The sequence below is a fragment of the Ciconia boyciana genome, chromosome 3 (assembly GCF_034638445.1).
Source record: "Ciconia boyciana chromosome 3, ASM3463844v1, whole genome shotgun sequence".
Lineage (NCBI taxonomy): Eukaryota > Metazoa > Chordata > Aves > Ciconiiformes > Ciconiidae > Ciconia > Ciconia boyciana.
In genome coordinates, this window is record NC_132936.1 from 15178960 (window position 1) to 15193074 (window position 14115).

Here is a 14115-nt window from a genome sequence, read left to right on the forward strand (position 1 = left end):
AAGGCTAAAGGTATCCTGGGCCACATTAGGCAGAGTGTTGCCGGCAAGCTGAGGGAGGTGATCCTTCCTCTCTATTCAACACTGGTGAGGCTGCACCTGCAGTATTGTGTCCAGTTCTGGGCTCCTCAGTACAAGAGATACTGGAGAGTGTCCAATGAGGGGCCACAGAATGGTTAAGGTACCGGAGCACCTCACATATGAGGAGAGGCTGAGAGAGCTGGAACTGTTTAGCCTGCAAAAGAGAAGATGAATGGGGGATCTCATCAATGTCTATAAATACCTGAAGAAGTGAAGAAGACAGAACCAGGCTCTTTTCCACAGTGCCCAGTGACAGGACCAGAGGCAATGGACACAAACTGAATCACAGGAGGTTCCATCTGAACATCAGGAAACACTTTTTACTGTGAGGGTGACTGAGCACTGTAACAGGTTGCCCAGAGAGGTGGTGGAGTCTCCCACCTTGAAGATATTCAAAAGCCATCTGGACACAGTCCTGGACAACCAGCTCTAGGTGGCTCTGCTTAAGCAGGGTGGTTGGACCAGATCACCTCCAGAGGTCCCTTCCAACCTCAATCATTCTATGATTTGGTGAAGCATCAGAAAGTAAAAAAAAAAGCCTTTTTTTGGAAGTCGGGGGTTTTTTTTGGAAGCAGAGGTGGAAGTGTCACCATTTAGCAATAATTAAACTGAAGTTCTGAGGTCTTATGTGGGAAGTTTACTGGCTGCAGAAATTGGTCAGCAGCTCAGTTGTTGGAACAACACCCTTTTTTTTGTTGCTTCTTGAAAAAAATAATATGAAAAAGCAGCAAGCAGTAAATATTTAACACAGAAGAAAGCACTTTTCTTTTGGAATCAACATTTCCAGCTCTGTGTCTTGAACTATGCTAGGTAGCAATATTTATCCAGTAAAACTATCCTGAAGAAGAGAATATTCATATCCAAACCTCGTACAGCATCAGACACAATTTACTTCAGAACAGCAATGTGTTCCCACTTATGAACCTCTTTGACAGCATAGCATCTCTATTTCCTCTTAAAGAAAAACCAAGAAGAAAGGAAGAAACAAGTTTTCTACAGTGCAAGAGAAATAGGTTGGTGGAAGAAATAAGCCAGGTGACTTAGCCCATACACATACCAAATATGAGTGCTATTCATAATAGCACTTGTTTCTGGTCGCAACATAGGCTGCATATTTAGAATATTACCTTTTCAATGCACCTCAGAAAAGAGTCCAGCTGTCTTTTCTCTACAACCTCTCATTGGGTAAATGAAGACAGCAATAAGATCCTCTTCTCCCAGTCTTTTTAAGACTAGTTGAACTTAGCTCTCTCAGCTGCACATTATGGGCTCCAGGCCCCCATTCACCTTGGTAAGCCTCCACTGATCTCACCCCACTTTGCCAACCTCTGTCTTTACTGGAGAGCCTGCACCTAGACACAGCTCTCCAGCTGTGGTCTCACAAGTGCCAAACAGAGAGGAATTATCATTTCTCTTACAGCCTTGCTCACTACACTCTTGCTGAGTCTGAGGTTGGCCTTCTTCACCCCAGAGACATTGCTGAATCCTAGTCACCTTGTCCACCTGCACAAAGCTGCAAAGCTGCTTTGTATTCAGTTTGTGCCTGGCCCATGCAGAAGCTTGGGATTATTCCATTCCTGGAGATGAATTTTGCATTTGCCTTTGCTGAAATTTCAATTACCCTCAAATTATTTCTACAGACTGTCAAGGTCCAGTTGAATATGACCATTTCTTCCACTATATCCAATGGTTCTCAAGTTTTTTACTGTCCACAAATTTTCTGTGGGTACATTCCATCCCTTGTTCATGTCCTTAATAAAGGCAGTAAAGAGTATTACCTCCTTATCAGCTCCTGAGGAATTCTGTTCATTACTGGTCACTAGATGGACTTTGTACTGCACTGCAACAACCAGTGGTCCTTCTATCACACATTTCACCTATCCAAACCATACTGCACCATTAAGTCCACGTAAACCACATCCTCTGTTTTCTCTTCATTCACAAAGCCAATTGGCTTGTCACAGAAAGCTATTAGTTTGGTCAGACATGGTTTGCCTATGATAAATCCATGCAAGATATTCCCAGTCACCTTCTTGTCTTTAATTGTTGGTACTCACTATATTCTTTCTTCCTCATTATTTAGGCCAACCATCATATATATGTTCAGCCAATAAACAGACATTTCTAAACTGTTCCCCAAAATTTCACTATTGTATTTGTTTTGCAGCCTTATGGGATAAGGACAATTCATCAGTTTAAGTTATATCCCTTGTACTTGCTTTCAAAATCTCTTTATGCATATGATTAAAAAAAAAATCTACAAAACCTTACCTAATTGAGTGGACAATTTGAATAAGAAGCAAAATATGTGAGAAAGAGAGTCACTTTGTGAGTCCGAAATAATCCTTTGGATCCATAATTAATTTTTGTCCAAATTGTATTTGCATTTCCCATAATAAAAATCTGAAGTAAATCTGATTAATAAGGAAGACACTTTAGAAACCCGAAGATATTACTGAGAACAACTTTAAGTACTCTGCATGGGGCTTTGCTAATAAACTATGCACAAGGCAGAGAACAACCCATTAAATAGTTAGGATTAAATTAAGTTTAGCTCAGCTACTTCATTCACAATTTTCTGTGCACAGTAAATGAGGCAGTAGTCTTGTGAAAATAAATACACGATAATGCAATTAAATACATCATAGTAAATATACATTAGGGATAAAAGGATGGTCAGGCATGTATAACTGATGTTCCTTGATATTGTCACCCTGTTTACTTATGCATGGTAAATTGCAGCTTTCAGGTACCATAAGTATCTTTCTATTCACTATTCTTTCTCTCTCTCATTTCTGCATTTTCTATAGTTCCTGTTCCTGCAACTGAATTCATAAATAGATGTCTGCACCTTGCAGGGCCCTACTCACCAAGACTATAAAATAGATTAATAAAGTGAAAGGACAATAGGGAACATTCAGTAGTTCTGTCTGACCTCCTCTATATATCACAGGCCATAGAATTTGCCCTTTTATTTGTCTAGAGCATATCTTTTGGAAATACACCCAGTTCTCAGGGCATCAAAGTATGTGAGGATCTAACACTTTTACTATTTTATTACGGTTATTTATTATTCTTGTTTTTAAAGAATCATCCTTTACCTCGAAATTTAAACCTATTCAGTGTAAGATTCCACTATTTATTTCCTCTTTCTTGATAGATTTTACAGCTCTTGGTATCTAGTGTTCCATACTGTTACGAAGTTACCTCTCAGTCTTCTCATAAGCTATGTAGGTAGAGGTCATCTTGATGCTCACTGTAGCAGGTTTATCCCTCAAAGCTCTTTTTGCACCTTTTACAGTTTTTAACATCCTGATATTTCTCTTAGAAAATGAAATGCAGAATGTCCAAATCTTTATATCATGTGGCACAACAAACTTCAGAATTTCTGGTGCACAATAACATTCAATATGTACTTGCTGTGTTTATTCCCATACTGTTATTTCATTTCTTTAAAAAAAACTTTTGTAATTTATTTCTCTGAAGACCATTTAACAACCAGAAAAGAGTATTATTTCCATATCTGCACTTGTTACTGAAAATGAGTTTGCTAGTTAAGTCATACTGAGTCTCACTATTTCTAGAATTGTGTTAATTGAAAACAAAGAGAAAAAATGAGGAGATATTGATACTGATGCTAATTTTGTTCTTTAAGAAGTTTCTAATATTATTTACTCCTAACTTGGGAATAAATATACCTTGGACACTCCTCAGAATACTTATTTAACTTCTATTAAAGGAAACAGAATAATATTTGCTGATGTGTTATTTCTACCAGATGCAGTGGGAATAGTTGTTTCAAAGCAAATGAAGAGTTACTAGAAGCAGCAAAAGAGAGTTCAACAGATGGAGAAAATTGTTTCTCTTATTCTTCTATTTTAGGCTCTGTGGCTTAGAATTTGTTAACTCACTGGAGTGTAGAATACATCTCTGTAGATAACTATTATTAGAGTACTTTGTCACTGGAGCATAAGAGCTGACATTGCAGGGCATTATCCTTGTGATGTTTTCATATATGTAGTCCATTGGTAACATTTTCATTTGTACTACTGACAGGCTTAATTGCACTTGTACAAAGACAGGATCATACAATATGGTATTTGTGTTTTTCCTAAGTAGTAGTGAAATGGAGGAGTGAAAGCCTTCAGTGAACATATGCGGACAAGTTAAAACTGAAGAAACTTTGAAAATGGAAAATAAAACTGCACCTTTAGAGTCAGGAAGAAGTGGTATTTTTTATGTGCCATTTATTAGGCAGATATACAGTGTACATTGCTAGCTGACGTTAACGTTGGGGAATACTAGAAAACATCAGTGAAAAGAAGTGATAACAACAGCAGTGAGAGGTCATTAGATCCCTAACAGAAGTGGGGCTGGGGGGATTAAATTCACCAAACACAAACCACAGGCTTGAGAGTTCCCCAGTGAAAGGTGTGGGGCTCTGACTGAGACCCCAGCCCCATGGGGGTTTGGCTGCCTGTGCCCCAGGCTGGAGCTGCAGGGTGCTGCCACATAGCTGGGGCCAGGATGAAGTGAGATGTGATCCACTCACATCTATGTGAGCCAAGGTGGTGAGATGCCCACCAGGGCCATCCTCCAGCTGGGGGCTGCGTTTCAGCTCCAGCCCTCACCCCTGCACCTGACCATGCCCCTCATTCACCCACTGCCATGGCCTCCCAGCTGGGTCTGATGATAACTCCAGTTCTGGGTCTGAACTTCAATTTTGGTTTTAGAGAGGTTCACTGGGTATCTGCAGATTGGCAGCAGGAATGGCTGGGCAAGGGAGCTCATCAGGGGAAACAGGGAGTTAAGCAGTGGGTTTCATCCAACAATGTCAGTCTCTAGTGTTAAGGTTCACATTTGAGTTACTCACTCAACAACTCCTTAAAATGTAGGGGGAAAAATATAGGCACACTAGAGAAATTAATCCTATCTGAAAAGGGACTCTAAAACACAATTCATATGAATGACTGTCTGAAAGGGCTTATTTGTCTCTGAGGACAACTAGAACAGAGAACAGCAGAAAGCTGAGCAAATTGAAAACAGTCCAGATGATTGTCCCAATGTGAGCTAGCACCGGTACAGGACCTTGTGAGAAGCCTAGAATAGAAAACTTAACTTTTAGACCGAGGTATTGACAGAGTAAGACAGGAAGCTATGCATAGAAAATTAATTTTCACTTTATTAATCCTATGATCAGGAAAAAGAACTTATTCCATTCTTCTAAGCAGTAGAATTACATAAGAGAGACTGTCTCTTCATTGTACTATGTCATCAGTAACTGGCATAGCCTAATGGACAAAGAATTTTGGGCAAGTAAGTTAAAATGGATGATACAATATACTAAAGCCAGTAAAAATCAATAGTTTCTAGAATTTAGATAATACAGAATAGAAACACTTTCTTTTAAAAATAATGAAATTAAATACTTCACAGGAAGCTTTATTTAGTATGGGATGTTGCAGAAATGTTAATTGCGGTTTGAATGATGTATTGTAATTTAGCAACATATTAAGGATGTGATAAGCAAATCTTAAATAAGTATTCATCTGAACCTTAGAGAAGAAATATTTTTTTAAATAAAAATTTTAAAAATCAGTTATGGCCATCTCTTTTGAGTTTATAAGGCCTTTGGTTTCAGGTGGCCTAAAAATATACCCAAATTTACTTAAGCTTGATACATTCGCCTTCAGTTCAGAAGCCTAAAGAGCAGGGCAAATGAAAGTCATTACCTTGATTTTATTCATGTCTTAGACAAAAATTCTACTGAGGTCAGTAAGGAAATTTTATAAAAGACATAAAAATGAGATGAAAAATTACTTTTTTGCTTGGCAGCTTGTGCAATAAAAAGGAAGCAGTAAGAGGGAAGAAAATATGATTAAAATAAAATGACTATAAAGTAGCTTTTGGTATAAGTAGTATGTATGGGTGCCTATAATTCAAGTAATGACAAAGAGAATATCTTATCTTGTAAACTGCAGTGATCAAGTATTGTTTAGTAGGTTCATTTTATTGAACGAGAGCCCCTCTCCTTTGCATTTGCTTATTGTTGATTACATCCATGAAGCGATTTAGAGTATTACAAATTCAGTCATTACTCTGGAGATTAACTTGAAGAGTTTAGGTTGGTATTTTTTTTTTTATTATTATTATTTCAGTAGGGTTCCTTTCATAGTCTGAAGTATCTGAAGTAATCTATGCAGCTTGAAGCCTTAGCTCTTTCTGATGAAAATGATCATAAAAATGTTATGTAGTAGAAAATCTTGATGAGGCTCTATAGCATGCAAGTCTGTACTGGAGTTTCCATGTTAAATTGTTCTATATTATAAGACTGAGTATTTGCAGAGCCTTGTTGGATTACAGGAACTTTGTATAAGTGTCCTTCTGGAAAGTGATTCTGAGGTTGAAAAAGAGAGTGGCTGCAGAGTGGTTTGAAAATTATTTTTTTAAAACCTCATCTCCACTCCTATTTCTCACTTGGAACTTTGAATTAATTAGAAAAGTTTCAGGACTGAAAAAAATTTGTTCTCCTTCTAGACACTTTGGGATAAAATTTGAAGTTTTTCTTTTTTTACACACTCCTTGTACTCAATAAAAATTCCCAAGGAAGTAAGAATTTTTGAATTTATAGAATCATATCTAGATAAGCAGTTCATGAAATCTGCCATCAACTAAAAAAAAAAATCTAGCTTTTAGCACTTTACAAATAGCATGCATTAACACAATACAATTATAGCAATTTTTTAAAAAATATGTTTGATTTTAAAATATTTAAAAGGTCCTTCCTTCCTTTCCCAGAAAAGGGAGGAATTATTATTGCTTAGCTATTTATAATTTACAGTCCATTTTATCACCAATGAAGTGCTTTATACAATGAAATTATGATGTCTTTGTAATAATATTCAGTATGCTGAAGTGTTGAAACCACCAATGTTATTATCATTGTTATTATATTTAAATCATATGATTTCACTGATTAAGATTATTCTCTCCTAATTTTGGTCATCTAAAGTTTAGAAATTCTGACTGAGCTTCCTGTGTAGCTAATGTAGATAAACAAGCACTTCCAGAATGGAATTAATCTCATCTGCCTTATATCTTTCTTTTAGGTTTACATTAATTACCTTTGGAAGATAACTATCTAAGTCTTAGAGATCAAACTTTAACATGCCTTATCAATGGCAAATTAATTCTACTTGCTGATTCTTTGCATTCCTGCAATATTTATCTTTATCCCCTGCCATCTCTTCTTTTTCTTGTACATGGTTCCAAGATGATAATATAAATAAAAAAATCTTTTTTTTTCATAAGATTAGCTGTATCTTCTGATTGTATAATCTGTACAGTCACACTTTGCACACACTAAACAATTTTAAATATCTTAATCATTGGAACAAACTTCCTACTGGAATGGTGGGTTGAAATCTTCATAATCAGAAGTCTTTACAGAGCATCAAGTTTGGTCAAACAAATTTTTGGGCATAGTACAGGTGTAAATAGATGAAGGTCTATTGTATGGGATGTCAGACTACATGATTAATTTCCCCTTTCATCTTTAAAACGAAGCATTCTTTATTTCTTTTCACTTCCTCTTTGATACTTAAACTACTAGACTGTGAAATGTTCTTCCATCATTTTAAACACTTTTAAATCTTACTTCCTTTTAAATCTTCTTTATGAGAGAGAGAAAAGAGATGGAAAAAGGGTGCAAGATTTTCATGATTTTTTTTTAACAGATTGTCATTGAAAGAAAACAGTAGGTGAAGTCCCTCATACTGCTTCCGCAAAAGCCTCAAGTGAGATTTATTTCACCTAACATTACCAGTTTTAAAAGTGGTAACTGGTCTAAGGTAGCTCTTCAGAATCCCTTTGTCAGTAAAGCTGAGATCTCTCCTGAAGTTGATGTCTCTCGACAGCTAGCTGAAATATATGTCATATCATTCTACCTTTGTCTTCTATTTTTTATTCTAAATGGAGCAAGACCAGGCAAATGGCTATTCAAAATAATGGCTATTATTTTTAAAATCCCTGCACATAACTCTCTGATCATGTCAAAATATTGTTTTTCACTTGTTTTACAACAACCAGCTGCTAGTTATTATGTATTATCATGATTTCAATTAAAATTGTGTAAAATTGTAACATGTCTTATGCACCACAACAAATTTCTGTTAATGATGTAATATTTTGATTAGGTAACTTGAGGACTGTGTATTACTCCTTGTTTTCTAGTGAACTGAAAGAAGAACTCCTTTAAGGATTCATCTCTGTAGTTCAGAATTTCAGTGACTTTCCTTTAAAGACTACTGTGGTGGTTGCCATGCACCCACCATGCCACTCTGTCTCTCTCCCTCCTCAGCAGGGCAGGGGGAGAAAATAAGATGAAAAAAACCCTCATGGGTCGAGATAAAGACAGGGAGATCTCTCACCAATTACCATCACGTGCTCCTGTGTGGTCTCCTCTCCATGGGCTGCAGGTCCTCCCAAGAGCCTACTCCAGCGCAGGCTCTCCACAGACTGCAGCTTCCTTCAGGGCATATCCATCTGCTCTGGCATAGGGTCCTCCACGGACTGCAGTGTGGATACCTGCTCTGGTGAGGTCCTCCATGAGCTACAGGGGGACAACCTGTGTCACCATGGTCTTCTCCATGGGCTGTACGGGAATCTCTCCTCCTCCCCCTCTGTCACTGACCTTGTTTTCTGCAGGGTTGATTCTCTCACATTTTCTCTCACAGTGTTTTTATTACCCTTTCTTAAATATGTCATCACAGAGGCACCACCAGCATCACTGATGGGCTCAGCTTTGGCCAGCAGTGGGTCTGTTTTGCAGCAGGCTGGAACAGGCTCTGTCTAACATGGAGGCAGCTCCTGGTCTCTTCTCACAGAGGGCACCGCTGCAGACCCCTCACTACAAAAACCTTGCCATGTAAACCCAATAAAACTATCTTTAACTTTTTAAGCTAAAATTTGTTGCTTTACTCAAAAAACCCCAACAAAGCCACCAAGTTCTTTTCTAGTGCACTTTGTTGTAGTTTTCTTATTTGTGTATAGAATTCATTCATTTCATTTACAATGGTATATTTACCTTTTTTATGAAAATAATCTCAAGAAAACTAAATACTGAGTATTTAGAAAAATGTGGGCAAGTTAGATTGTCTTCTCTTATGTACTTGGTTTATTGCTAAAAACAAGTTCAGTTTCAGCATTTTAGGAGAGTCACACATACAGATGAACATTTTTAACTTTTAAATAAGATTCTCCTAGTTTCTAAGGTGTTTTGAAGTTCAATTTCTTTATCAGTCAGGGAAGGGATTTTAGTGTCTTTCAGACTTATTTTATTTTAATTGGTTGGTTCAGTCTGGTCTCAGATCCCTCAGCCACATACCTACATGGGTGCATATGCACCCAGATCTGGGTTTCAAAGCCAACCAAGTCTGACTGATGATTTTTCCTGCTTCCAGGGATGGCAGTCATAATCCCAGGCTTAGACCTTGTCTCTGATTCCTCTCATTATGGCAGTCACTCCAGACCTCTTCCCAATAAGATAGGAGAGTTCCTACTTCTAACAGATCAGTGGTCATCTGCGTGGTTCATGAATCACTCCAGTGCAGAAGAAGTTAGTACAGCAATGGAGAAAAGCAGTGAGTGGGGTGATGTAAACAGACTATATCATGCAGTAAGAGTAGAGAAACACGTGGAAAACTATCTTTTTTCAAATCAAACATGTGAAGTAGTTTCAAACTGAGATAGTACCATTTAACAAAAAAACTTGATTCCAAAGTTTATTCAGCTTTTCTACATTTCTACAAGTAAAATGAAGGTGGCATATTCTTTTAAAACTCACTCCCGCTGGGAAAATGACAGGACCATAACATTGTCAAAGTATATTCTACTGGATAACAACACAATTCCTCCATCTTAACAAAGACACAGGAGTATATGGTAAACAGAAGGGGAATGATTAAAAAAGTTAAATACAATAAACATATGATGTTCACTGCAGACTACTTAATAACCTAATAACATAAATCACCAAAGCATTAAGAATTATCTTCAGAAACTTGGTAGCAAGTAGGCGACATTGCAACTAACACAGAAGGGGGACAGCCCAGGATGTGTCTCTCAAAACAGGATAAAGGAAGAAGTAGGGAATGAGGAACAAAACATTGTGACAGATTCTTAGAAAAATCATAGGGGAAAATCTTTAAACAGACTGTTTGCAAGAAGCTAGGTGATAGTGAACTGACTAGGAAAAAGAGCCAGCGTGGATGTATTAAGAACATCATGTCAAACCAGCTTAATTTCTTGCCTTGGCAGAACAACTGGCCTAGTGGAAAAGGGAAACAGTAAAGTTAATTAATGTATCTTGACTCTAAAAGGCTTTCTGACATAATTTCAGCAGACACAATTTTCATCATAAATAAACTAAAAATATAATGGAATTAAAGAAACCATCCACTAGTTGAAAACCTCTTCTCTAAAATCAGTCACTCTTATTCTGAAATGGTATTTTGAATCCAGATAGGTCCAGGATTAAATAAAGAGTAGAACAAACAGATATATATAAGAGGGGAAAAAAAAGAGTGAAAATACAAAGCAGGGAACAACTGGCTAGGAAGGAGGATGGCAGGACCCCCTCCTCCAAACCCCCCCCCAAAAAAAAAAAACAACCTACCAAACTTTCTACTATATCACAGCACATCAATAAAGTCACTTTTCAAAAAATAAAATCTCATTGTGGGATGTGAATGTTATCCATTAGATAGAAGAATTATTCTTTTCTCTTTGGTTTAATGACTCTTCAGCTGAAGTATATCATAAGTTCTCACATTTACAAAATAGTATAGAGTAATTGGTGAGAGAACAGCATAACAACAATAGTGATAAGAAGTTGAGAAAACATGGTCTATAGTGGGAGGTAAGAAATTGTTTTCATTCAGTCTAGAAAGGAAAAGACTATGGTGTTTCAGTTTTAAAATTATTTTAATAAAGATTTGAAGTCAACAATTTCATTTTCAACAAATATTTATAAGACCATTAGAAAAATCCTACTTACTACAAGGGCAACTAAACCCTGAAATGATACACAATGGGGCCAGGTGGAATATCCTTCCATCCTTATTTCTGAAGGAAAGACTAAGTATGAACCTGTCAGGATGGTTTATTGGGTTTGGACAAAATTAGCCTCCACGAGCTTTGGATATTTCTTCCTTCTGATATTTCCTACTTCTGATATTTCTATGATTTTATAATTCTATAATTGTATAGCTCCTTGCTGACATCTTTTTGTAGAAAGGTATGGTTTGGTCTTCAGTCACTGCAGCAAGTGTGGCCACAGGGCCTTACTTCACTAAAGGTGAATCAAAATATGTTAGAAGAACTTATTAGAAACCTGAAGACCGTTGTGATATGTAGAGGAGCAATAGCTTTTGAGAAAATAGTTACAGAACTAAGTTAAAACCAAATCAGATCTATAATAACACTTCATTAGAAGACCAGAGAGAACTACCAAGAGATTATTCATAATGAAAAGCTAAATTGTGTGCACCACTGGATTCAAAACAAGCTCAAAAAAAAAAAAAAAAAATTTCCATTATAAAATACAAAAATGCTACAGATAATAGATAAAAAATAGTCAGGAAAAATAGAACTTCTTTTTAAAGAAGCAGTAGTTTTAAAAAAAATCTTCAGCTCATTTTCATTAAGTTCTAGTAAGTTCACAAGTCTAACTTTTGACAAATGCTATCTATTACACTAATGTTTTATCAATTAAGCTGTGTCTTCTGGGAGCCTAGAAATTGTTTCTAATGATGTGAGGCAGCAGTGTCTCTTCACTCACAATAAAAGTGGCTTTTATTGGCCTTTGTTAATACCAGTGAGATCTCTCTCAGTTAAAAAAGAGAGGGGAAAAACATTCAGTGAAAGTTATTGCAATAAAAGCCTGAAAAGCAGACTTTTATGGTTCCTAAACTTTTAATTGCACTTACACAACTTGGTGCCATTTTTTGAAGTCTTATTTCTTATACTATGATTTTAAAACTATTTTTGTTTATATATTTTCTTCATCTATGTACTTTTATTCACACATTTCTAATACAAATACATACATGCAGGAACACCAATTAGATTATCTAAACAATAATTAGTCTTTTTTTTCTTTCCCCCAACAAGGTAGACATGCAAAATCTTAAAATGTTATATCTTAACATAGTGTGAATTACAGACAATAATGATTTTTGTTAAATTAGTAGTGGCAAGCTAGAAAAATTGGCAGAAACCTCCCAGTCAATCCAATGCAATCAGTTCAAGCCCAGTCAAAGCCAATAGTCTTGGAGGAGTTTCTATATTATAATTAGCTTCCACTGACCTCTCTGAACTAAACTGTTCTAGTTGTGGTCTAGTCTAATGTGCAAGTTTTCTTTTGATATTATAAAGGCAAAAATGAGAGTTCTTGTTTAGAAGTGGCAAAAATGTCTTTTCCAATAAATTAGATGAAATGTAGTAATAGTGTTGGTACCATATAAGAGGGTGTTCCCACTTAGTGTTCTGGTTTGCAATCTCATTATATATTCCTTTAATACAGATGACTGCAATGCAGTTGAGGTTTAGTTTAAATAAGGCAGAGGGAGGGATAAAGTATTTGGGAATAATTGCAAGAAAATGATTGTTTAAACTTGCAAAGTACGACAGGTGAAGTATTATCAAGATGAGCTTTCCCAAAATAAATTTCCAAAGGAGTTACTGGGATAATTTAGGTCTCTGTTACATTTTATTTAGAGTTTCTACTATATAACACATATAACACAACACAAAAATCTTAAAACTTGGCAAAGATTTGTTTCAGAAACACAAACTGATTCCTTTTCACTCCTTCCCAAAATCATTAGTCCAACATTTTGACAGAGTTTCCACAGTTCCTGCTACTGTTCCAAACTGATAGATTGTTTGATGCTTTGAAGAGATGGAAAAAATGAAGCTAAATGACTACATGAAGTCTATGTCTGCAAGCCAAAGCCACTAGGAAACAAAAACAACCTTCAGATTTATTCCTTGTCAATCATGTCTTTGTATTAGCCAGAAAGTGCACTCTCCCCTTAATAAGTTACTTTTGTAAGTGCATGTACTGTAATTGCAGAGCTCGATTTGGATGTCACTTTGAGTTTTAGTTCCACTTTCCCTAAATATAAGCCATGAAACCTAGACTGATGGAGTCAAGTCATTTTTCATGTAGGTAAGCTGAAACAACCAAGCTGGGTCTCCTAATTTGGGAAGTGCAGGATACCTCTGTTAAAATATTTAGGGAAAGATAATTACTTTGCACTATAATATCATGTTTAAACATACTATTTAATAGGAAGTTATTCTGTTCCAGATTCAATGATAGATAATAAACAGCAGTTAGAGTATTCAAAAGTGCAATAAACATTTTATGGAATGTAAATAGCACTACATACCTACTCAAAATAACTAGCTAATCCCAAACTGGACTTTTAATTTAATTTCCTAAGTGAATAAGGCTTACATAATAGCTCTGTCTTTTTGTCCATCTGTTTCTCTCCACATCTGTCAGTTTCCTTTAATAACATTCGATCTCACTGGGCATTTTCAATCAGATTTGACAGGTGGGTTAAGGTCTCAAAGATACTAAATTTCTATGAAATATTAAGTTTAATTAAGTGTGGTCCATGGCTGGGAGAGAGGATGCAAATTCACTAAGAAAATAAGATGATGCAACAGTTATCTGTTTTTTTGGCCTGTCATCCAGTCTATCAACATATTAATTTCTCCTAGCAAGTTGCAAGACTTCCTACTTTTTGCTTCAGGTAAGTGGAGGTGAAAGAAAATTGAAGAGGGAGAGAATTGAAGACAAAGGGAAGGTAGGAAACTGTGGATGGAGATGGAGATACTTGTATGTTATTTTTTAAATATTTTTTTAAAGAAAGAAGATGGAAGAACATCAGGAACAGGAAAGTTGTAGAAGATATGTTGAGGAACTGGGGTTCTTCTCAGAAGGGAAATGGACAGCAGATCCCTGGA